Source organism: Cetorhinus maximus, chromosome 19 (genome assembly GCF_964194155.1).
Source record: "Cetorhinus maximus chromosome 19, sCetMax3.hap1.1, whole genome shotgun sequence".
NCBI classification, from domain to species: Eukaryota; Metazoa; Chordata; class Chondrichthyes; order Lamniformes; family Cetorhinidae; genus Cetorhinus; species Cetorhinus maximus.
The window spans coordinates 50,285,270-50,311,943 of NC_135897.1; the positions used below are offsets into that span (position 1 = coordinate 50,285,270).

Genomic DNA, 26,674 nt, shown 5'->3' on the forward strand with positions numbered 1-26,674 from the left:
ACACAAAGAGGCTGCAAAGGGATATAGACAGTTTAAGTGATTGGGCAAGAAGGTGGTAGATGGAGTATAATATGTCAATGTGTGAAACTATCGACTTTGACAGGAAGGGTGGAAAAGCGAATGTATGTTAAAAGTTGAGATGCCCCTAAATGTTGGCATTCAGAGAAATATGGGTATTCTTGTATACATAATACAGAAAGTTAACATGCAGTTATAGAAACCAATTAGGAAGGCAAGTGGTATGTTTATTGTAGGATGATTGGAATGTAAGAACAAGGAAATCTTGCTGCATAGGGTTTTGGTGAGACCACACCTGGAGTACTGTGTACAGTCTTCATCTCCTTACCTAAGGAAGGTTTCTTTTTGTCCTTTAATGGGGCGAGGCCAGCATTTATTGCCCATCCGTAATTGCCATTGAGAAGGTGTTGGTGAGCTGCCTTGAACCATGGCAGTCCATGTGATGTAGGTACACCCACAGTGCTATTAAGAAGGGAGTTCCAGTGTTTTGACCCAGTGACAGTGAAGGAATGGCAATATATTTCCAAGTCAGGATGGTAAGTGACTTGCAGGGGAACTTCCAGGTGGTGGTGTTCCCATGTACCTGCTGACTTTGTCCTTCTAGGTGGTAGAGGTTGCGGATATGAAAGGTGCTGTCAAACGAGCCTTGGTGAGTTGCTGCAGTGCATCTTGTAGATGGTACACATTGCTGCTAGTGTGCATTGGTGGTGAGGGAATAAATGTTGAAGCTGGTAGATGGGGTGTAAATCAAGCCAGTTGCTTTGTCCTGGATGGTTTCGAGCTTCTTGAGTGTTGTTGGAGCTGTACTCATCCAGGCAAGTGGATAGTATTCCTTCACATTCCTGACTTGTGCTCTGTAGATGGTGGACAGGCTTTGGAAAGTTAGGAGGTGAGTTACTTGTTGCAGAATTCCTAGCCCCTGACTTGCTTTTGTAGCCACAGTATTTATATGGCTAGTCTAGTTCAGTTTCTGGTTAATGGTTACCCCAAGGATATTGACAGTGGAGGATTCAGTGATGGTAAGGGGATATAACTGGATTCTCTGTTCCTGGAGATAGTCATTGCCTGAAATGTGTGGTGTGAATGTTACTTGCAACTTATTAGTCCAAGCCTGAGTGTTGTCTAGGTCTTGCTGCATTTGGGCACAGACTGCTTCAGTAGGTGTCATGAATGTGTAATTGTGATATAGATTTTGGGAAAATGCTAATCTTTCTTTTTAAATGGATACAAGAAGCCTTAAAAATGTCTTCTAAAGTCACCTAACCTTTTCAATTGCAATGTGGTCAAGCTTCAAAAAAGCTTTAAATGGGTTACAGGCAGACATACCCAGACACGAAAAGACTTTGGATATTCAATGAGTCCTCAAACAGTCAATGGCTTTCCCTGAAGGTGTGAAAACCTTCGTCCCTTTTGAACACTGCGTCTGATAAGGGGTCAAAACTCTCTTCTCCATCACCATCCCCTTTCCGATCCCCCTTTTTCCAATAATTTATAATCTTTAAAAATATATTTTTCTTATCCCACCTATTTTTAAATTTATTTCGATCTATCGTTTTATCTCCACCTTTTAGCCCATTTTGACCCCTTCCCCCCACCCCACCCCCACTAGGGCCATCTGTCACTTGTTTGTCCTGCTTTCTACCCTTAATGTCGCCATTAGCACATTCCTTAGATAATATCATCACTGTCAATACCCTTTTGTCCTTTTGTCTATGACATCTTTGGCAATCTCTTCTTTGCCTCCACCTATCACTGGCCCTCTATCCAGCTCTACCTGTCCCACTCCCCTCAACCAGCTTATATTTCACCACATTTCTATATTTCCTTAGTTCTGATAAAGAGTCATTATGGACTCGAAACGTCAACTCCTCTCCACAGATGCTGTCAGACCTGCTGAGTTTTTCCAGCTATTTTTGTTTTTGTTTCAGATTTCCAGCATCCGCAGTATTTTGCTTTTATCTGATAAGGGGTCCTCTGATTGCTAAATGGGATTACTACTTGCCTCATTTGGAAGATGACTTGGCATTTTGTCCAGATGACATGATAGCAGCCATTTTAAAATTTTGAACTATATAAAGACAGGCTGCAAGCAGTCATTGTGTGTGCAGAAGCATTCTGAGAAACAACTTCAGAAATGGTTCTTGGTCAAGGGAGAGATGGAGAAAGGATTTTTTTTACAGAAATCTGTTGTTTCTGCTGAAAAAGACCAGACAATCTGCAAGTGCTGTGACCACAGAAGTAGTGAGAAATAAGAAACCTCCTCTCTTCCAAAGGCTTGCTGACCTGCTGAATCCACCTGAGAGAGGCAACAATGACTGCTCAACTGCAGAAGCCATTGCAGCTGCTAACCGAACCTCAAGTTTTAACCCCTTCACTTCAGAAAGAAAGGAACTCAAGCAATCAGGCTCTTAATAACTCACAGAGACTGATTTGAAATCTCAACTTTAACTATCTCTTTACCTTTATCTGCATTTTAATGTTTGTATTTGTATTTTAGTTAATAACATTATCACTTAAACAGAAGTAACTTTCAGCAGTAGTTTTTGTAATAAACCAACCCTTTATCTTGTTTTAGTTGCTGGGTTATTTTTCAATTGAACCACTCATAAATCAAAAGGGGGCTACATCCACACATACAAATTATTAACTCATGGACCACTTTCAGAAACACCTTTTACATGTTCGTGACAAAGGATATACTTCCCTTACGCAGGATTTAATGAAAGCGCACTAGACTGATTCCTGGGATGTGTGGGCTCTCATTTAAGGAGTGATTGTGTAAAATGGACCTATATTCTCTAAAGTTTAGAAGACTGAGAGGTGATCTGATTATACATACAGTATAGCATTCTTAGAGGGCTTGACAGGGTTGATGCTGAGAAGCTGTTTTCCCTGGCTGGAGATTCTAGAATTAGGAGAGAGAGTCTCAGAATAAGAGGTTTGCCTTTCAATTTCTTCAATCAGAGGGTTGTGAATCTTTGGAATTCTCTACCTCAGAGGCTGTGGATGCTCCATCAGTAAGTAAATTCAAGACTGAAATTGATAGATTTTTGGATACTGAGGTAATCAAGGAATGTGGGGATTGACCGGGAAAGTGGAGTTGTTGTAGAAGGTCAACCATGATCATACTGAATTGTGGAGCAGGCTCGATAGCCTAAATTACTTACCCCTGTTCTATTCCTTGTGTACTAATGTTCATATCCACCAGGGACTATACTCAGTGTGATCTCTGACTTTTAAAATGTCTGGGTTAAGATGGAGGGAATAGGTTTTGAATGTGCTGAGTTACTGATTTGATTTATAGAGAACACAATTAGCATAATGTTCACAGTGTATTTCCTGACAAAGAAGAAGTCCTTGCTTCAAACTTACAAAAAGCTGCCTATTAACTTTTGCATCAGTTCCAGAAAATCAAGTCCAGTTAAAATTAAAGAAAATTTGACAAATGTAAGTAATTTATCCTTGGGATCAAATTCACTGTCATTCTTCTCGTGTTACAGCAACTTACTAATCAAAGAAGTAGATGTATGTTTGCTGATTTTTTTTATTGGTAGAGATCTGGTCTGATTTTAGAAGTAAAATGAATAACAGTAAGCTATTGTGGTAATTATCTGTATGACCTCAAGGACAAATTAGGAATGTGTTCGATCTGGTGTGAACATGTAAGTAAATCAATGGTGGTACAAAATGGCTTGTTACTAGGTGTGGCAACAATGTGTTTTAGCTTTTAAGTCTGGAGGGGGCAAAAACTAATTCATTCTGCTCCTTTCCCTACTCACTGGTCACAGATTATTCTAGAAGGCAAAGGTACGCTTCTCTTCACAAATTGTTTTTTTGAACCACCCTTGTAAGCTGCCTCCGCTCTGACCTCCAGCAAAAAGTATGAGGAGCTCGTGGACTTTCTTGTCACAGAGATTGAGACTATTATCCCTATTCAGCTGCCCCTGCTACTTCTGTCTCGTCCCCCAGCCCACTAGGTTAAACTTGCCCTAATGTTCCGCATTGTTCTAGTCCTGAACTCATATCTTCCTCTAGATTCTATCTCATCTCCTGTGCTCACCATTATCCCATATGTGGTCTTCTTTAAGTGCCCTGAGAGTTTTGCTACATTAAAGCAACTATATGAATACAAGTCTTTAATAATAACCAGTAACAATGATGCCAGTCAGCAACTGTTACAGCACTTTTCCACTCTCGTTTTAGAAACTTACTGAGTTTTCTCTGACATACCCAACTGCCTCACCCTTGCCGAGCCACAAGTCTACTTTTCTAGAGCCCAGTTTTTAAGGATTTCTGCACAATGGAACCAGAGCAGATGCAGCATCTTCCCACATCATTATATAATACTCTGAAGACCACTTCTGCATGAGACAGTGATTTGCATATGTGTCCTCTAATTTAATATACTGAAATCACTCTTCATGGCACAATCTCCCCTGCAGCAGAGAGATCAAATGCAGATTGCCTGATGGCTTTGTTGAATATTTTTGTATCGTTTGCAAGTTTGATCACACCCTCCTTGTGCCTTGCCACACCAGTTTGCCCTTTTTTCCACTTTGACCATTCTATTTTTGGCCTCCTACATTGCTCCAACCAAGGTCAGTGTAAACTTGAAAAACAATATTTCTTTCTCCATGGGACTTTGCAGCCTTCTAGTCAGAACACTGAGTTTAGCAATTTCAAATTTAGCTGTCTCCCTCCCTAGCTACTTCAACTGTCATTCTCTACTTCACTTCTCCATTTTGGAACCTTTTTCATCCCCTGCTTCATTTCTTAATCATTTCATTGCCTGAGGTGCTCTTTCTGTTTCTTTCGTGAGTTTTCATCTCTTGAAAATAATGCATTCACCAATGGGTCTCCTTGTGATAGTCATTTGCAAATCTTATTCTGGCGTATTTTGACAGTTTTCTTATGTCCCTCCTCACCCCCTTGACATTTGGTGCTATAAAGGGGTTTACTTGTCTTCCAGACCTTGTGACAGTCTACTCAATTTAATTTGTATTTTCTTGACTCGGATGTTGACAGATCTCATTTCCAGAATTTTTTGTTTTCAGCTTGAAATCTCCATCATTTGCACAGATCTCAAGCTGAAAACAAAAAATTCTGGAAATGAGATCCGTCCGCATCCAAGTTAAGAAAACACAAATTAAATTGAGTAGGCTGTCATAAGATCTCCAGCACTTGCATTGTTAAAAATGTCTCGATGTAGGACATTGTTTGAAAATTTGCGCCCTAACATTCAATGGTGCAGCAACCTCAGCTCACTTAAATAAGATGCAGGTGGGACAAGAAATGCCCGATCTGCAGGACAGAGAGGTATGTGGCAACAATGCAGGAGCTGACTGTATATTTCATATTTCTTCATTGTTGCTTGCTTCTTTTCCTGTGTTGAAAACATACATGAGGAAAGTGCAAGTCTGTCATTACAAGAAATAATTATAAGATTTTTTAAAAATTATGTAGTAATTTTAAAATTGTAGAATAGAAATTGACCAAACATCCACCAAACACAACAGGGTTCTTTGCCACATGTCTCTTTCTGGCCAGGGAGGTAGATAGAAATATTGTTCCTTTAGCATTCTACTGATACTGGAGTATAATTATCAGTAGATGCGCAAGAGTGGGCTTGGCTGATTCTCCTCCAATTCATACCTTCCCTTGTAGAAGTTTATAGCCTCTGCTTCCCCTAGAGATCAGGCAGTTGGACTAATGAGGGATGTGTGTTGCGATCTGTACCTTGCTGTTAGATGAAATTCGTGTTTGTTAATTAAAAGCTGATTTGTAAAAGTCATCCAAGAATAACACACCACTCTTTTTGAAAAAAGTACTCCACATTATTAATTAATTAAATTCACATTGCACATGTCATTTAGTGTATAGTTGATATAAAAACTCAGCAATAAGTTTATATTTTATAAATGTATCTTTTATTTAGCGGAGGCTTTTACATTCCAGACCTTTTTCTCCTACTGTTAACCAAAACAAAACATTTTGTTTCCTTTTATGTAAACTTTTGTTATGCATATACTGTCTCTGTGTAATTTCTACAATATTGAGCAAATGTATTTCCATTGAGGCATAGTGATTCTATTTTAATTACTGTACTCTGACAGTGTATTTGTAATTTATTTTCAATGTTTGATTGGAGCTGAAAGAGATTTGTTGAATTTATCAATTTTTCAATAGGTGATGATATGAGCAGTATAAGGATTAGGCCTTTTTGAATAATACAAAAGCATTGAAGTAATAGAAAATAAAAAAAAAATACTCAATGGGTTAATTTGGCTTGTTATGGGGTTAATGTTTGCTAAATTATCAGGTTATAAGATTCAAAGCAAAGAGCTTGATCTTTGTTGGTGAAAAGTATTAGATGGTGGCTCTAATGCAGAGTCTCATTAAAGAAACTGTCAAGACTCCTCCATGTTGCTATCACCTGGGTTATCCTGCAAGACGCAACTGTCGCTTCTCGTCAGTGTGCTATAAAAGAGGCATTTACAAATAAATGAAAAATGTCACATTCAATATTACTCTTTACAGCTTACAGTGTGTCAGCTTTGCCACAAACCGCCCTTGTTGCTTTATATTTCAGGGATTGCAGTCTTCAGCAGTCAATAGGTTTTGACTGGGTGGAGTCCCCTCCATTTTGTTAGAGGTAAGTTCCCTAACAACTGCCTTTTATTAAAATATTGTAATTTGGATTACCACTGCCAATTGTCAGATGTGCTGACAAAAATATTAGCTGCTTTGCACAGCTGGTATGTCAACACTAAAACCTGCAACACATTACTATACAGAAATGTATTTTTTAAATGGATTCTCATTTCAAATAGCATTTTGTTTAAAATTTTATATGAACTTAAATATAAGTGTCATCAAGATTGCTTATAAATTGTTTGTCCAATATTTTGTTACCACCTCTGAAGTCCTTGTCCTCCAATAGCTCACCCAAGTGGTCATTTTCTGTGTATGAGCCTTGTGTGTTAGGCGGCTTCCTGATTTCGGAGGAGAGAGGAATCAAAGCTGAGTCAAATTCTGTCTTCCACTTGCATTACATGCATTCACTTTCCAATTGGGGCAATTGTTAGCAGTCAGAAAGAGTAATCATAGCCTATTTCTCCCATCCTCACCTTAGATTTTTATAGTATCCAGCAGTTAACTTAGCACAGACTGTCCTGGTCTGCTAATAACACAGGTAATCATGATTCTTATTCAATGTACTGGATTTAGGAAGTGTTTGAATCTTCAGTAATGTTATGCAGGTTTGTAGAGTATTATTGATGTGCACCAGCAACTTTGATACATCGGATTTGCATGCAGTGAGTTTGATTGTATACTTTGAAATATATGAGTGCCATGCAATTTTGTGGAAAGTTAGACAGCCTATCTAATTTTTTTTAAAAACAAGGACTTTATGTTCTTACGTTTAAATGGACTCTTAAATTTTGTTGCAAACTGTTCCTCATTTTTCTCTAATAAAAAGACAACTGAAGTAAAATATTGTCATGAAAGCAAACAGTAATGCTTCCGCATTTGTATTTTTTTAGTTGCATTCATTATGTATTATTCTCTTGCATAAGCTTGACTATTATCATGCCTTGTTTGAGATTTGCTTAAGTTTCGAGATGAGACATAATGGTATCTTTAATTACCATCATGCAGTGAAGGCATAACTAATGGTTTTTCTTAGGACACTAGGGAATTAGTGTTACCAGTTTTTAAGATTGTTATGTCTTGGGGCTGCCTATTTAATTTAAGGTAAACTGGAAGAATGAAGGGGTCTCATGAAGGGCCTGGGAGACAGGGGTGCACAAGGTGCTAAATGTCGGGGTTCGTGCAATGGGAGGGCCCCTGGCTCATTGGCCGAGCAGCCTGTCAATTTGGATGGTCAGTGTTCAAAGCAGGCGACCTGGCGTGTAGACCATCCTGTTTGACAAGCGCTCGGCCAATGATTGCTATTGTTCAGAACAACAGCAATCATTGATCAAGTAGGATGCGACAGATTCCCCAACCTCTACTTTCTTGTTTACCTCATGGTCTGTTCTGTTTGGGCCTTGTTTGGTGCTGCCTTCTTCACTCTTCTTGAGACTTGGTTGGAGGTTGCTGAAGCACAAGGTGAGGTTAAGCGCCTAGTGCCTCCATGTTTAGTTTACCCCCACAATGCCCTTGGCTTCACTACTTCCCCTCCAAGTCCTCCCTGGAGTCGTTGGTGTCTGTGGTCCCTGGCCCTTCCCAGCCTTTCATTAGTTCCTCAACGATGGTGTAGCCTGGCCTTGGCTTCCTCTCCTGACCTCTCCTCCTTCCCTGGAGTCTGGGGCCCTTCTTTGGTCCTCCCCTTTCTGACCTCTCCTCCGAATCCTCCCTTGAGTCCATTGTGTCTGTGGCACCTGGCACTTCCCAACATCTCGTTAGTCCTTGACAATGGTGTGGCCCTGTCTTCCTCTCCTGATCTCTCCTCCCTCCCTGGAGTCGATGATGTCTGCAGCCCTGCCCTGGTCCTCCCCTTCCTGACCTCTCCTTAGTCCCTTGATGATACTGTGGCCCTCGCCCTGGCTTCCCCTGTGAGAGAGTTTGAGAGTGAGTGAGTGTGAGAGAACCTTGAGACTGGGAGTGAGCCAGATTGTCTGACATGTGCACCCATGAGCGCGTACGGACATACACAGTGACCAGGACTTGGGGCCGAGTTTGTCTCTCCAGCTTTGCTTCTTAAGTAAAAAGGCAATAATTGGTTAGCTTGGCTGCTTGGCACTTTGTAACGCTCATTTTTAATAATTTCTCTTTTTTAAAAACTGATCAATTTATTGCTTTGACATTGGTTTTTTTTGCTCAGTAAGTTGTTTATGTCTTCTTCATAGCTTGACTTTTTAAAAAAAAAATCATGTTTAATGTTGTGCCAAACCAGATCTTGGGCAGCTGCTGCTGGCTCTCTTTCTGAAGGGGAATGAGAGGCTCAGAAGAAGTCTGATTGCCATTTGGAAGGCTGGAAAAAGGAGTTATTTTTGCTCCAATGGAAACAGTAGTGTTAGGAATGTTCAGCATGTCTGGCTGCATCAGCGCAGAGAGAAACAGAGATCAGTGACCCTTCATCAGAACAAGTGCAGATCGTGGACCTGAAGCATCGATTCTGTTCCTCTCTCCACAGATGCTTTCTGACCTGCTGAGCATTTTCAGCTTATGTTTAAGATTTCAAGCATCTGCAATACTTTGCTCTCCTATCACGTACTCCATGTTGGGTATTTGTAAGTGTGGTTAGTTTCAACTTCAAATGAGAAAACATTTATCACTCAATGCAAGGTGTAGTTTTTATGTTAACAAAATTCACTTGTGTGGATAGAAATAGAACATTATCACAGATGAATTGATTGGTGCTAACCTACTGGAAAGTTTTGCTATTTTTAAACTTGGAAGTGAAACCAGGGGTCATGTGCCAATAGAATATGTCACTGTTAGCTATTAGATATTTTCATTTGTACGTAGGATTGTTATTTGTGGTGCTTCTGAAGTTTGGAAGTTGCTGTCTGGATATTGCATAGGGCCAGGTTCAAAGAAGCAGAGCTGATTGCATAATATGAATTACCAAGTTGTGTGTAATTGTCTGAAAAAGCTGTGGTTGTAAAGTGTATCATACTGGAACCTAAGCTTTCAATGGGCTTTACATGTAGAGGCAAAGAGTACAAATGCCAAGAGGTTTTGCTAAACTTACTTAAAACAATTCGACCTCACTCTGACGCTGGTTCCCAATTCTCAGGTCCTGAAGGATGTGAGGGGGAGGGATAAGGGGAAGGGGGTTCAGGGGCCTGGAAATAGGAGGAGTAGGGCCCATGATTTCTCTCCCTGGAACTGGGGGTCATGTGACCTGCTCTGTATTCTTCTAATAACAAACCTGGGTGGCTTTGTTGGTAAAAGATTAAGAGAGGAGTTAATTTACTGGGAAGAAGGTGCAAGATGTTCACACCTGTAGACATGAAGGGAGTAGCTGTGTTGACTGGGTAGACTGCTAGTCTCCAAGTCTCACAGGAGGTGTTAACTATGTTAAGTTTTATAAACAGTTATACTTTAAACTGTCTCTATAATTCCAGACAGAATGGAGTTGGGGGCCCAGACCATAACTAGTTGGCCTTTCCACCTGGATACAGGGGCCATGCGGTTCATGTTGCAAGGCAATGGGCTTTGAGAGGAATAAAGTCAATAGAAAGCCATTGTAGTATCAGGTTGTGGGTTTTCTAAGGTATCCCTCACAGACACAGGCCAGTGCAGCCATCTAAGGGGCAGAGATCCAAAGATAGAGGTAGCCAGTCTTGCACCTGAAGTGAAGGAAATTCTGACTCTATTGTTCAGCACGCAGAACATGGGTGGGAGCCCGCACTCAGACTGAAGAAAACTGAGTTCATGAGGATTTAAAGGAGGCTGGAAGATTCACCTAGCTTGGGCTGCAGGAAAGGAATTGCCAATGTAACCCTGACAGTAAAAGTCAGCTCTGGGATTAGGAGTTACCTGACTGGGAAAGGAAAAAGAAAGCAAACTATCTGGAGCTGAGAATAAATTGGGACTGGTTCCTGGAGCATAAAGTATCCACTTAAAGAACAGCGTAAAGTATAACTGCAGTGGGAGATTTTTGGTCATGTTAAAAGCTAAATGAGGAATTTCCTTTTGGTAATAGAGTATAATTGCCTGCTGAATAACCTTTCGACAATGTTACTTTCACTTTGTTAGTTACAGTAAAAGTCTTAAAACTTGAAATCTTGCTTTGTAATCCTTTTAGTCAGTCACTGGAAATTCAAATATCTTTTTAAAAGTTACCGGTTTCTTTGGAGGTCAGAACATTAGCCATTTAATTTTAAGGATCTACCAAGGTTCTGAGGTATTGTCAGTAGTTAGATAGAATAAAATGTTGGGGGAATTACCTTATGAGCAAGAATGGGCACTGGAAACAGAAAATAGTATGGAAAATGATGCAACCAATATGTTGCTGGCAACAGTACAAAGTATTCAAAAGAATAGTAAGTATGGGGATTACTGGAATAATTTATTGCAGAGAAGCAGGGCTGAGATCAAACATGGGAAATGAGCCCTCAAACACTGCAGCCCATGTTCTGCATGGTGAACAATAGAGACAGCATTTCTTCCACTTCAGGTGCAAAATTCTGTTTCCTTGGGGGAGGTGGTGACATTGTGGTACTGCCACTGGACTGGTAATCCAGAGACCCAGGGTAATGCTCTGAGGACTTGGATTTGAATCCCACCATGGTGAAATTTGAATTCAGTAAAAAAACTGGAATTAAAAGTCTATTGATGACCACGAAACCATTGTCGATTGTCGTAAAAAGCCATCTTGTTCACAAATGCCCTTAAGGGACGGAAATCTGCTGTCCTTAACTGGTCTGGCCTTCATCTGCCTCCAGACCCACAGCAATGTGCTTGGCCCTTAACTACCCTCTGAAATGGCCTAGCAAGCCACTCAGTTGTATCACCACCACGTTCTCAAGGGCAAATAGGGATGGGCAATAAATGCCGGCCTAGCCAGTCATGCCCACGTCCCATGCTTGATCGGCAGTCCATCCACAAACATTCATTCCCTCCGCCACCAACACACAGTGGCAACAGTGTGTACCATCTACAAAATGTAGCACAGGAATTCAACAAGGCTCCTTAGACAGCACTTACCAAACCTATGACCGTTACCATCTAGAAGGACAAGGGCAACACATGGAAACACCACCACCTGGAAGTTCCCCTCCAAGCCAGTCACCAACCTGACTTGGAAATATATCGCTGTTTCTTCACGGTTGCTGAGTCAAAGTCCTGGAACTCCCTCTCTATCAGCACTGTGGGTGTACCTACACCACATGCAGCGGTTCAAGAAGGCAGCTCACCACCACCTTCTCAAGGGCAATTAGGGATGGGCAATAAATGCTGGCCTAGCCAGTGAAGCTCACATCCCATGAATGAATACAAAAAATTTCCACACATGTAACACCAAGAAAAAGGCCGCCAGTGTCAGCAGCTCCCACCCTGACAGACCACCAAGGATTCCACCCAAAAGAAAAGACGGGAAAGGGACCGAGAAGCAGAAGAAATTATGGGATGAGAGAGAAACATAAACGCAGCAAACATGGATAAGGGAAAGGATTTTCCTGTCTTACTGTAAGCACTGACAGAAGAGGTCCACCAATATTGAATGAAAATGAAAGACAAATTATTCATATTTGTTAAAGCTGATTTTCACCCCTGAACACGAAAACAAGAGATAGGAGCAGGAGTAGACCATATAGCCCGTCGGGCCTGCTCCACTATCATGGCTGAACTTGGGCTTCAACTCCACTTTCCTGCCAACCCAAATATCCCTTGATTCCCTAAGAGACCAAATATTTATTAATCTCAGCTTTAACTGTAGTCAACAATGGAGCATCCACAACCCCCTTGGATAGAGAATTCCAAAGATTTACAACCTTTTGAGTGAAGAAATTTCTCCTCCTCCCAGTCTTAAATGAATACCCCTTATCCTGAGCCCCTGTACTCTAGAAACCCCAGCCAGGGGAACCAGCCTCTGTGTGCCCTGTCAAGCCCCTTCAGAATTTTGTATGTTTCAATGGAATCACTTCTCACTCTTCTAAGCTCCAAAGAATATATGAAATGAAGCCATAATCCATGTACCACTCCACCTCCCTGGGCTGAGAGGTTTTCTGAAAGTTTGTTTTATCATTTAAATAGTCAGTTATTCACTACATACAGTCCTACCCACTTACAATATAGACACCACCTTTCATGATGTCAGGATGTCCCAAAATGCTTTACAGATAATGAAGTGTAGTCACTGTTGTAATGTAGGACAAGCAGAAACCAATCTGTACACAGCAAGGTCTCGCAAACATTAGTGAGATAGCTGACCAGATAATCAGTTTCTTTTTGAAGAGATATTAGTTCAAGGATAAAAATTGGCCAGAACATTGGTTGCAAATTCCCCTGTTGGTATGCAAATTGAACTTAAGAACATAAGAAATAGGAACAGGAGTTGACCATTTGGCCCCTCGAGCCTGCTCCACCATTCAATATGCTGATCATCTTGTGTTTCGGTTTCCACATTCCCATCCAACCCTGATAACCTTTGATTCCCTTGCCTAACAAGAAACTATCTACCTCTGCCTTAAAAATATTCAATGACCCCACCTCCACTACCTTCTGAGGCAGAGAATTCCAAAGTCGCACAACCCTCTGAGAGAAAAAAATTCTCCTCATCTCTGTCCTAAAAGGGCAACCCCTAATTTTAAAACAGTGCCCCCTAGTTCTGGACTCGCCCACATGAGGAAACATCCTTTCAACATCAACCTTGTCAAGGCTGTTCAGGATCTTGTATACTTCAATCACATCACCCCTCACTTTTCTAAATTCCAGTGGAAACAAGCCCAATCTCTCCAACCTTTCCTCATAAGACAACCCATTCATTCCAGGTATCAATCTAGTAAACCTCCTTTGAACCACCTCTAATGCATTTATATCCTTCCTTAAATAAGGAGACCAAAACTACACACAGTATTCGAGGTACGGTCTCACCAATGCCCTGTATAACTGAAGCATAACATCCTAACTTTTATGTTCAGTCCCTCTCGTAATAAAAGATAGCATTCCAATAGTCTTCTTAATTATTTGCTGTACCTGCATACTAACTTTTTGTGAATAGTGCCATGGGATCTTTTATGTTCATCTTAGAGGGCAGAAGAGGACTCATTTTAACATCTCATCTGAAAGACAGCACCTTCAACAATGCAGCACTACCTCAGTACTGCATTGGAGTATCAGCCTAAGTTATGTGCTTAAGCCTCTGCAGTGGCACTTAAACCGCAGCCCTCTGACTCTAAGGCAAGAACTGCGAAGTGACCCATGGCTGACAATTATGGCAACATGGTAGGGACAATTCAAATTTTGCAGATGTATTTGAATGTTTGGACATTTAGTTAATTGGTAAATTTTTGTATGCAATGAATAATATATGTACATTCCTTTATCTCAAATGAAAGAAAATTAACGTAAATAAATGATAGATATTGAAAATTCAAAAATTAATTTTGTTATATAAGAGCTAACTGTTTCCTTTGTGACACTTATTCTTTTCAGGTTCATATTTGTAGCTTATGCAAATTGCTTTTATTTCTCTCAATGGTTCTGATTGAGGGGTAAATGTCTGCAATTCTTCACATGCTGAATACTGTAATGGTATATGCCATGTAAATTTATTCAGAGAAAAATAATTATAATATCTAAAGTTAGATACATAATCTATTTGTGCTATTATGGTAACCCAAAGCAAAAAGAAAAGAAAGGAAAATGGGTAACCTTGTTTTGTGATTTGGAATCACTACCGTAAATTGAGTCCCAATCTCTTGGCAGATCTGTCAATATTGGGTAAAATCCTAGTGTAATCTTTGTTTTATTGTGAATCCACGTCATAACTGAAACATTGCCTTGCATGAAAAATCTAAAAATAGTCAAAAATGTAAAAATATGCCCATCATATGGACCAGAGTGATGACCTTTCTATGCGTCAGTCTGAGTTCATTGTCTTGTTACCAAGGAATTGTTGATTTACTAGTGTTGTGATTTTTTCCTCATTGTGATTATGGAACAAATCCACAAGCATGTCAATGCTTTTCATATTGTAGAGAAACTGGAGCCAACACTGTATCCTCAGGGCAAAATGAAATTTATAATGGCCTTTTTCAACTTTTACTCTCTCCTTTTTTCTTTATCTCCTATTTTCTCTCAATACATAGGTAGTTTATATGTTTGACCTTTTCTTCTTAATTGAGACACTGACTAATTTCCCATTATTTTCTCCCTTTTGCCATACATATTCCTGCCTGCTGATTCTCTCTTTGAACATTTTGCTGCACATTTCCTGACTGCAACTGGTTTAAATGTAGGCTTCCTTTTGTGAGTGCAAGGCCATCTTGCTTCCCTCCTGAAACAGAATATATTTGTGGATATACCCTCTCCTCCCATCCCTTTACCCCAACTATGGGATGCTTGTGTGCATGACACAGATTAGCACATGATGCAGATAATGCCTAGAGCCCCAATGCTCCATGGAAAATGGATCTTTGATTAGCTTCAGACTGAGATCTCACAAATAAGTCTCTGACAAAAGGGGAGAGTTTGATGTTTCTTTGCTATAGTTCTTATAACCTATAATTTTTTTGAACTTGGATGTGAAGAAAAATTAACTTAGGACACAGTTCCTGTTACGCATGTTTCCTGATTGCTGACCATGGACCCGATTCATCATTTTTACATAACAGAAGGAAATTGCAAAATAGGAGATATCAAAGAAGGTGGGGACAAAATTACTTACATTATCTTGGATTTCGAAGCTTGAAAATGTAACACAAAATAGAGATAATGAGCTTTTCCTGCATCTGCATTCATGGCAAGCTGATTACGCCTTTAGTATACTTCAATTGAATACAAAAAGCAGAATATTTACTTTCAGTGTTCTGTAGTTTGTGCAGTAATTGAGTAGTATGGCTCTAAAATATACAGATATGAATCATCATTAACTTCGGACATTAACCATAATTAATGAGATTAAATGTAATGCAATGATATTGAAATCCAATTTTTTCCAAACCAATGTGAGTTGCATTATACAGAATTAGTTGATTTTTCTTGTCAAAACCTAATTGTGTTTTAATCTAATGAAGATGTAGCTCCAGTTTCATGCTGAGACAATGAATAGTAACACCAGCAAGTCATGTAGTGGCAAGTAATTTATGGAGGCAAGTTTTAGGGGAAAATATTCAGAGTATGCTTTAATGAAGATAAGATAGCATATGACTCGACAGTCTCTTCATTATGGAGAGTCAGTGGTGAGTAGAATATCTTGAGGCAAGTACTCTGGACACTTGTGTAACATAATCTGCTTGTTAATTATAGCTGCAATATTGACAGGCCAACCATACAGCTCAGTAACTGAATTGAAAAAAAAAGCTCGACCATAACAGAGACAAGAAGTGATTGATGCTGGTGGGCTACTATTCCTAATAGTAGAGGGAGCCCTTTTGCAGCAATCCTCTGGTCCACAATGGGATCTTTTAGCATCCACTTGAGTGGGCAAACAAGGTCTCGGTTTAATGTCTCATCTGAAAGATGGCACCTCTGATTAAAGTAGCATTTCCTCTCTATTGCACTGAAGTGTCAGCCTAAATTATTCTGCTCTGGTCCCTGGAGAAGAGCTTGAACCATGAACCTTCTGAATCAGTCAAGAGTGCAACCACTGAGCCATGGCTGTCATGGCCAATAGATAGAGAGGTTCAATACTGTTGTATTGTATGTACTGATGGAATTGAGTCATTTTCAAAACAGCTGTATCTGCTACCATGAAATGCAGAATATTTCAGATGAAATTGTTTTGTATCAATGGGATCCTCAGCATTACTACAATTTATTACTCAATAAAAAAGTTGGGCTGAATTTTAGCAGCCCTAAGGTGATGGGCTTGGAGCCGTAGCTGTTAAGATGATGGGGGAATGTATTGGAACAGAACCCAGATGTATTCACACTGTTGATCACATTTCCTGGAGTCGGTTGCGCAGCATGGTTGAGAGCGCATGTAGTGGAAGTGGCAGGCAACTGAGGGCAATTGTCTGCTATTTTGAGCTGCCTTTTAAATTTTACAGGGAGTACACGGGATCCACAGTGCTTCGGCAGTTATAAGGAGGTGACAGACCAGTGGCTGGTGGTGGAAGCCACAGAGAGCAGCAGTTTGCAACACATGGAGGGTGAGAAGCATTAAAGCATGGGAGTGATAAACTGGAGGCACTGCAAGGTGGGCTCAGACATTGGAAGCAGATTATGGGAAGGGCCTCTCCAAAGTGCAACTCATATCTGCAACATTTGGGGATTGGGAGGCTTTGCGATCTGAGTACCGCAGTTAGCAATGAGTATCATACACTCAGATTGAGTCCTCCAGTGAAGAGAGGGATATGAGAGAGAGAGAGAGATAGGTGCACCAACAGGGACTGCATCATCTAAAGGAACAGCAGCTCATGAGGATAAATGGAGCACGGACGAGAAGGGCAGAGACAGCCACATTTGCAGGCTTATGGATGCAGAAGTGCTACCCAGCTGAAAGGGTTTACTGGCAGAGGCTCTGCTACATGTTTGTGCGTCAGTGTCTAAGGAGGCCGCATGTGGTGTTGGAGCTGTGTGCAACACTGGAGGAGGATTTGAGGACTGTAGGATGTGGTGGCCATCATTGGCAATGGGAGTGAGACTCACCATGGTGCTTAGCTTTTCGGCTTCAGGATGGTCTTGAGACATCTGTGGGAATCTGACATCTCGCAATCAGCGACCCATTGCTGCATCAAGCAGGTAATGAATACCTTGTACCAGAGGGCAGGGCAATACATCAGGTATTGAACTGAACAGGTGGAGAAGGCAGTTGGATTTGGGGCCATCCCTGGATTCGGGTTATCAATTGTATGCATATGGCCATCAAGGCTCCCATACAGCAGCCTGGAACCTTCTTCAGCAGGAAGGCGTTCCACTCATTGAATGGTCATATAGCCTGCAACCATGGTAAAAGGATCCTGCAGTTCAGTGCTTCGTTCCCAGGAAGCTATGCATCCTTGTATAGTTGCATATTGCACATCCTTAGCCAGTCACAGGTGCTTCAACTCTTCAGACCACCTGAATGCCTTTATGGATGGATACTGGGTGACAAGAATTTTATTTTGAAAACGTAGCTCCTTCCACTTATGCAGAACCACAACACAGAGCCAGAGAACACCTATGACCACTGCCATGTCACTGCAAGGGCACCCATTGAACAGACCATAGGTCTGCTGAAATGGAGGTTCAGATGCCTGTATAGGGGTGCCCTGCAATAACCTTGGGGTGCCCTGCAATGCCCCCCATCAAGTGTCTCACATGCTGTAGTAATCTGCTGTTCTGTGCCCAACACGATGCTCCAAATGGTGTATAACCTTGGTGAGTGAGGGCCTCCTTGAGCGCGCTGCCTTGTCTCCCACCGAGGAAGATTTGGGAGAGCTTGAAACCAGGAGGGAAACAGCAAATGCACCCGCAACGTGCTGTCAATGGGCATTGACATTCATGTCAGGGAAACACGTGAATCAGTCATACAGACATGTTTCTCCTGAGCATCCCTTAAAAGCCCATGTAAATGGCTCATTATTCTCCTATAGTTTTGAGGCCTTTCCTTGAATGCCTTACCATCTCAGTGGCCCATCATGACACTAAGCCAAGGCACACATTAACAATTTCCCTCAGCAGTGCAGAGCTTTTCGTGACCTTCTCAACAGCTTAGCAGCTGGTCACGACCCAGTAGGTAGAAATGAGCACTTGAGGCATTATCTGAAGCAAAACATAACCTTTCGTTTGACCCATTAATCTAAATTTTTAGCATTACACAATAAACTATCATCTAGTGAGACCCAAGTGCAACTCGGTGGATTTATGTGAATGCTTCTGGGCACTTTTATGTTGTGCTGTCCCAGCGCATGCAGCTGAAGTGAAGGCTGGTCATCTTTTCTGCTCTGGGGAATTAGATGACCGCAGTATTCATCGTCTGGGTGCCTAAGGCCCAGGGGGCGGGGATGTGGGTTGGGTTGGGTGTATTGAGGGACAGAGGATGGGTGGTTAGGGGATGGGTACACCTGCATCTGTGCAGGAGCCGCCTTTGTTATCGTGGCTTCATGAAACCCTGGCGTCACTGTCAAAGGGGCCGAGGAGCCACTGTCTACTCCAGGAGCTCCCTGAGAGGAGCCCTCAGAGACTTCCCTACCTTTGCATGCTTACCTGAAGTGATTGAGCACCTGCTGAGGGTTCTAGGCATCTCAGGGCCCATCTCGCATTTGCTCAGTTCTCTGGGGAGTGTTGCAGCTATTACTGCCTGTTAGGTTCCCATGCATTTCTGTGGTGTGTTCACCAGCTGGTACCACCCTTTTGAACTGCTGAATGACCAGCGACCTCTGCTGTGAGTATATTTTGGGTCTCACTGTGAATGCTGGTGCCTGTTCATGCTTGTTGCCTGGGTTGAGAACCTCTTCTCATATTTCATTGGAAGCTTCTGTTCCATCCAGGACTGCAAGCCTGGTATGACGAGACTCACCTTGCCAGACTGCACCAAGCCATTGAATTGCTTGCAGCATAATAGCAATGTTCATGTGACCATCCCGAAACTGCTGACCTCTGTGCCCTCCAGCTGTGCCTTCTTAGTAGGCTTGCCAGTCTGCTCTTCCCATGAGCACCTCTCTGCATGTCCTTGCCACCTGAAGGAGCATCCCCAGGGTGGCATCACTAAATCTGGGAGCCATCCTTCCTTTAACTGCAGCAACTCTTTGAAAGCCCACCTTCCAGTTGCCTCTATTTGTTATACCTTTGATGTGAGTGCTCTGTCCCTTTAAATGTGGCACCTTTGCTTCCGTTTTTGGGACTTCCTCCCACCTGCCACCCATTATTGGCTAGCTTCCATGCCCATCAGTCGTTAATTGGAGGCTGATGACAAAATCCAGTTTCCTGGTCCACCACCTGCTCGTGCAACCATGTGATCCGATTTGGATCCTGATGTCGAGTCAAATTTAGTCTGTTATGCTAGAGGTTTGTTTAGAGTGGTGAGGAAAGTCCCCAATTCAATATTTGCTCTGTGCTACATTAACTGATTTTAACTGGAATATAGTAGCATGTAAACTTCAGTTGGTCTTGTTGCACCCAGAACAAGGGAGGGGAAGATTTGGGAGAATCCTACTTCAGGTTACTGCCCAGTGATCATGAAAGATGACTGTGAATGCAAAGTGAGGATGAGCGTAGTCTGGACTGTGATGCTCTCGCAGGATGGAATAGCTCGATGCCACTTGCTTTCTGGTTACATGTGAAAATTGACCATGCAAGGTAGCTGGGTGAAGGGGCCTGCTGGCTGATATGGTACTGTACCCCAGCCTTAGGTGGTACATTCAGAAGAGGTGGAGGGAAGGAAAAACAAGTATGATAAGATTGAAAAGCAAACATTACTGCTCTTAAGCAAAATTGCCTGAACTCTGTGAGCTGTAGATAATATTTATCCACTACCACAACCAAATTAGAAGAGATCAGTTTCATCCCATTCATACTGGCATTTGGAATTAGTAATGAATCTGATATGCAGCATTTGTTTTACATACAGATTGCATGACATTTCCTTGCTGAATCAGTGCTGATTTTAAATAAACCTACTTCTGGGATTGTACTGATCCTGCACAAACTAAGCAAATTTGAACCTGCCCATAATTTTCCATCAGCTCTGATGGTCGAAAGCATTCATGCATTATTATCCTTGTAAGTGCCCTCGTGTGTCCATCTGTCATCTGGAAGAGAGACCTCTCACTTTGCAGAGATTTGATCAGATGAGTTGTCAGTCAGGGTTGGCATTGGTCAAAATACAACCCCTTTTGATGTGGAAACATTTGGTTTCCATTAAATACAGGGGTGGGGGTTTGCCATTCTTGGTTAATTTATTGTTGTAGAAGGCCCATTCCATCACAGTGGGGAAAATACTCAGACTTGCATCCAGGATCTCCATTGTCGCAAATCACAATAACATGCAAAAAATTATCCTGTCTTATGGGTAGTCTGCTTGATGTCCTGTTTGTTCAACATGGCTTTAATGCTGGGAAATGTATTGAAGGATTTCCCATTGTTTTGCAATTAACATTCTCAAATGTGTGATAACACTCCAGATTGCAAATCTGCTGGTTTTAATACTAAATCAGAAATAATGTATTCTCCTGGTAGTTCAGCATATATAAACTGAATCTGACAGTATAGCAATAGCTTAATATAATTAACATAATATATTTTATCAGCCACACAGATATACATCCCAAAATGTTGCTAAGGTATGTACAAAATGTACAATGACTGTGTCAACCACAAAAATTTCGAAGGAGAAGGGAATGATTCTGAAGTCCTGATGAGCATGCAGCATTCTTATAGAGCTCTGGCAGCAAAAGAGATGTAATGCAGAGACCTTAAGAGTTTTTTTTTATGTACCAGCTACCTCCTTTCACTCAAGTATGTTAAAACATTTTATTCTGCTGTGTATGTTAGTTCATCTGCACTGAATAAACAAGTTTTAAAGCAGAAATGTGCATTTCCACAATGCTCCTCATGTTTAGCAGAATGTTTCAACATGCTTAACATTAAGAGAACAAAACAGTGGACATCGAGCTGGAGAAGAAAGGGCAAAAAAACTGAGATATTTGGGATGGGACTAAAGATTTCTCAAAATATGGAGGGATCTGGGAAGGGAGTATAGTGGCTAAACAGGCGGCACCAGTGAGGGTTGATAAAGGAAACGCTGTTGATGTGGTTCAAAAGACATTTGATACAGTGCCACACAGCAGAGTTCTGAGCAAAATTCTAGGTCATGGAATAAACAGGAAATAGGCACTTGGATAAGAAATTGGCTGAGTGACAGGAAACAGAGTGTAGTGATAAATGGTTGCTTTTCAGATTGGAGGAAGGTTTGGAGTAGAGTTCCTCAGGGGTCAGTGTTGGGACCCTTGCTCTTCCTGATATATATTAATGACCTAGTGTGGTGTGCAGGGCATGATTTCAATAATTGCAGATGATACGAAGATTGGAAATGTTGTCAGTTGTGACGGGGTTGGTCTTGAACTTCAAAAGGACATAGACATGTCGGTGGATTGGGCAGACAAGTGGCAGATGAAATTCAATGGAGAGAAGTATGAGGTGATTAGTTTTGGCAGGAAAGATATGGTGAGATAGTATAAAATAAAAGGAGAGCCTCTAAAAGAGGTGCAGGAACAGAGGGACCTCGGTGTATACGTACATAAGTCATTGAAGATGGCAGGGCATGTTGAGAGAGCAGTTAGTAAAGTATATAGTATTTTAGGCTTTATTAATAGAGGCATTGAGTACAAGAGTAGGGAGGTCGTGTTGAACTTGTACAAAATACTAGTTAGGCCTCATCTGGAGTACTGCGTCCAGTTCTGGGCGCCATACTCGAGGAAGGATGTGAAGGCATTGGAGAGAGTACAGAGGAGATTCACAAGAATGATTGCTGAAATGAAGAACTGTAGCTATGAGGATAGTTTGGAGCGGTTGGGACTGTTTTCCTTGGAGAAAAGAAGGCTGAGAGGAGACTTGATAGAGGTAGGGTAAATAGTGAGAAACTGTTCCCACTCAAGACAACATCAAGACCTAGAGGACACAGATTCAAAATAATTGGCAAAAGGAGTACATGTGATGTGAGGAAAAATTCTTTCACCCAGAGGGTGGCTGGAGTCTGGAACAAACTTCCTGAAAGGGTGGTGGAGGCAGGTTTGATCGATGTATTCAAAAGAGAATTGGATTGCTACCTGAAAAGAGAGAATGTGCAAGGTTATGGGGATAAGGCAGGGGAATGGGACGAGGTAGAATATGCTTTCAGGAAGCCAGTGCAGACTCGATGGGCTGAATGGCCTTCTGCACTGTAAAGATACTTTGATACCGTGATTCAAGTGAAACCGTGATTCAAGTGAAACCTGATGTTACAGAGCAAAGGTGAAAGTGGCGAAGCAAGGCAGGAGGAAATAAGGTAATAACAAACATAGGGTAGACAAAGGCAACATGGAGACTGAAAACAAAGGTGATAATTTTGAAGTTGCCTTGCTGAGACACAAGGCCACATTTTATCTAAAGAGACCCATATGCATTGGAGAAGCCAGTAGCAGATTAGGAACTGGTTTGTCATTGAAGTGGGCTTTCACTTGTCCCTGGAACTCAGCCATGGCATCAGCATCCGGCTCCCAGGTTTCCAGACCGATCGAAGAAGGCGGGTGCAATAATGCATCAAATATGTCAAAGGAAGGATTTTTAATGGAAGAGACTTGAGCAGGGATCAGAATGGCTCAAATAGACATTGGTTCCTGAGTTTCAGCAGCCACAGGAATCGAATGTCGACCTGAGAAAGCTGCCAGCCAGGTTTTGGTCTCTCACCTGGAGATTTTCCTCTTGGATCTGGGGGACTCAAGTGAGGCGACCTGTCCCAAAGGTGGAGGAAAAGGCCAGTTTCTCCAGCCATACAGGATAGGATGGAACTGGCCGAAGAAGTAAGCAACAGGAAACAGTGCCCCAGGAGGTCAATGACTCCATGAAGGCAGGAAAAGTGAGTGATGTAATACTTTCAGGTTCCAAGCTCCACACTTTGACTTTCTTAGCACTTTCCTGCACAGCATTTCTCAGACCAACGCACCTTGCATCTCACACTCATCCCCAACTTTGTGTCATCTCACACCCATGCCTTGCAGACACCCTCTACAAGTGTTGTCCTTCCCTCATCTCCACACAAACCATTTCTCAATCTCCTAACTCTCTACTTTCTCTCCGTGCGGGAGAAGAGAGCACACACCTTGGGAATAGGGAGAAACCTGGGAAGTGGAAGGCAAGTGTTGGGGGAGAGGGTTGGGTTGTGGTGCTGGCCTTCCAGTGACACGCACTTTGATGGCCATTGACAAGGTGCACCCATCTAGTCCACTGGGAAAAGGGTCTTGTTCCAGGATGCTGTCAATGTCAACAACGATCTACCATGATAGCCTTAAGCACGGGTGCATGTCAAGATCTGATCCTCCAGCTGTAGATTCTCTGGGGGTCTGACCTACTTTGAGCTAATTTTCTGTGTCCATCTCCTCTGTCCTCTGGTGTGTTATGTAGCTAAAGAGTGTTGTGTTATAATGACAAAATACCTTGGCCTTATTTACTGTACAAGACACAAGGCACCAATCGCTCATAAGAGATTGAGTAAAGACTTTGTGGGTTCATTTATTAAAACGGGCCACATGAGAACAGTTATACATAGGTATAAAGCTTGAAGGCATCAGAGCTGAGTGTGTGTGCTCTGCTCAACACAAAAGTGATAATAAAACTGGATCACATGACACATTTCCCTTCTAGTGATGTCATGCTGATATCCCTTAAAGGCATATTACAATATTCCCCTTTTTAAAGACACTTCCTCCATTCCAAAGAAGCAAAAATATTTACAATACATGTTCATGTTTAGTTACTATTACAGAAGTGCATAGGACTGATGAATCTGTGTGTCTCTAAAGGTAATCTGCTGGTATGCCCACATCTTGTGATGACAACCCTGTCTGGAGGTTTCTTTAATTGCTCACAGTGATCTGTGGGATTGTCATTCTTGGATGTTGTTCCTGGTTGCATTTGGGATCTTGTCCTAGATGCAACAGAACTGTACGGTGTCTGAGGAGCTGAAATGGATCTGATTTGTCCTCAGTTACACCTCACCATTGTGTCTTTGTGTATTGTGACTTCATAGGACTTTAGTTCTGAACAAATCCTCATCACCTCAGCTGGTAGGCACGTACTTCTGTGGGATCCTACATGCGAACTTGTTGGGCCAACTGTAAACTTGGCAATTCTGTACCTGCATTTTTATTGTGCAGCTTGGTCATCTTCTCTTGCAGTTTTAAAAGTCACTCTCTAGTTTCTGAGAGAGTAGATTGAGTATGTAAATTGTTATGCACTGGTGTGCCAAACATGAGCTCTGCAGGCGATGGAATAGTTAAAGGTGTCGCTCTCAGATGTAACATTGTAGTCTGTAGATCTTGCTTGGACTGTCTACATTTGAGAATTAGGGATTTCATTGTGTGAATCATTTGTTCAGCTGGGCCATTAGATTTTGGGTAATGAGGAGAAGAAATAGTGTGATCGATGTTCTACTTCTCGTACATATCCTTACCAATAAATTGTGGACTGTTATCCATTATCCATCAAGCAGCAGAGCACACTTTTAGAAGAAGTGCTATGAGCATAAGCCTCTCAGCTAGGCATGGCTGCAGCTAGTCAGTTTCATTATTTGACCACATCCCAGCCTATCCGTTTCACTGAACAAGTACTGCCTTGGTTGACCCTGGCGAATACCATGCAGCTCAGGAAATGGATGCTGGGTTAAACCCTGTGCTAATTGCATCTTTGCATGTTTTAATCACTCACCTGACAGCTGCACTTGGACGTTCCACATTTGCCTGCAAACCCACCTAAATTAAACCTGGAAGTTCATGGGGTCATGCCAGGTTCCAACCCAGCGCCACCTTTCATCCCTTTAACCTCCACCATTCTCACCTGAACCAGTCTCTCCATGCCAGGCAATATTCTGCCCACAAGAAGGTAGTTGAACTTGAGAGAAGGGAGATGATGTGTGTACAGGACTTCATGTGAGTGAAGAGCTGTATCTTTTGAATCAGTTGAAGGCTATGGAGAAGGCAGAATTGGGTGTTGTCAGAATACATGTGGGAGTTTTCCAAACTTCCTGGCAATGTCATTGAAGGGTAGCATAAAAATGATGAATATGAGAGAACCAGTGATGAATAGCTCAGGGAGACCATGTGGGCAGAGGAAGAGGAGCTACGGGAGGTAATCTAGTGCCTGAAATGAAATGGGCATGAACAGAACCAAAACAGAACAGTGCCATGAAAATGGATGGCAAAGGAGTGAGTCTGGAGAGGAATGGAAGGATGCATGTCACGGCTTTAACTTGAATGCATTAATGATGAGTCATTCTGAGTTTCAACATGGGGAATTTTATTGAATCACTGCTTCATTTGTTTGCTATTTTGTTAATTGTATCAAAATAGACTTAAGGTGAGAGTTCAGCTTTGGTTTTAAAAACAGTTTCCTCACATCAATGTTAATTTTCAGAACTTAAAATTGGAGGCTTGCGTTCTCATTTACCAGCTTTTTCAAAACTGAAAACATTCTCACAGCAGATTCTACATATTTTAGTCAGTTTCCTACAAAAATTGTAAGGCTTGAAATGTAAATGCTTAAATAGATTAGGCCTCGTTTCCCATCTTGTATGTTGCTGTGATGTACAAACATATGTCTTTTCAGTTTTTAAAACTAGAGTAGTGTTACACTTTGTATCTTGTAAGATTGGGCATTAAATTTCATGCTGTAAATTTCTTGTTTACCTTGAATGACATTAGTTTGCAGTTTTAGATCACGATTGGCCAAAATGTAATTTGTTGCGCTGTGGTGCAGACAACTTGTGATTTTAATCAGCCTAGCCAGTTTCCTGCAGTGTGATTAAGCAACACAAGGACTGCTGGTGGTAGTGCTATATGGTACTGCAGCATACCCTTATCCAGCCTAGCATGACAAATAACTCAACAAAGACTGTCAAAGATGACAGCTGAGGCTTTTGCTTAGGTACCTTGACGTTGTCTGTATTAAATAGCTAGAGCATTGCGCTCCATTAAACCTTTCTAAAATGAACTGCCTGCCATTTGCTATCTGACTGATACTTGGTGGTTGCCAGTTAATCCCAAAACATAGGACTCCTCTGAGTACAGCAGTCACCAGACAGGTACAGAATATTTTAAGAAGGATGAGTTTCTTTGGTCAAACTTCAAAGTTGTTTGAAAAATGAAGCTTGGGTTTTATTCCTGGAACCATTTCAATATGAAGTTTGAGTTTAAGTATTACTTTTGACTCCAGTAATCTCTACTTATTTGATGATCTTCTACATTGTTTGGCTGTGTTTATCTAGTGAAACTAGGCATCAGCTTTGCCTGTCTTGAATGATTGAAGGATTTTTTTTTCACTGTAGTATATGTGTCAATGGATCAGTTTTCCATATTTGTACAAA

At 41.6% G+C, this 26,674-nt stretch overlaps 1 protein-coding gene across 3 annotated transcripts in view; it reads left to right on the forward strand.

Annotated features, from left to right (window-relative positions):
- The window catches only part of naaladl2 (N-acetylated alpha-linked acidic dipeptidase like 2), a 955,971-nt gene that overhangs the window by 29,559 nt on the left and 899,738 nt on the right, over positions 1-26,674 (forward strand). For 2 of the 3 annotated variants that reach the window (XM_078563827.1, XM_078563831.1), the window contains exon 2: positions 6,608-6,670. The exons of the other annotated variant lie outside the window; for it this stretch is intronic. The gene's annotated coding sequence lies outside the window, so the exon portion shown is untranslated. The remainder of the gene's footprint in view (positions 1-6,607; positions 6,671-26,674) is intronic. 3 annotated transcript variants of the gene reach the window in all.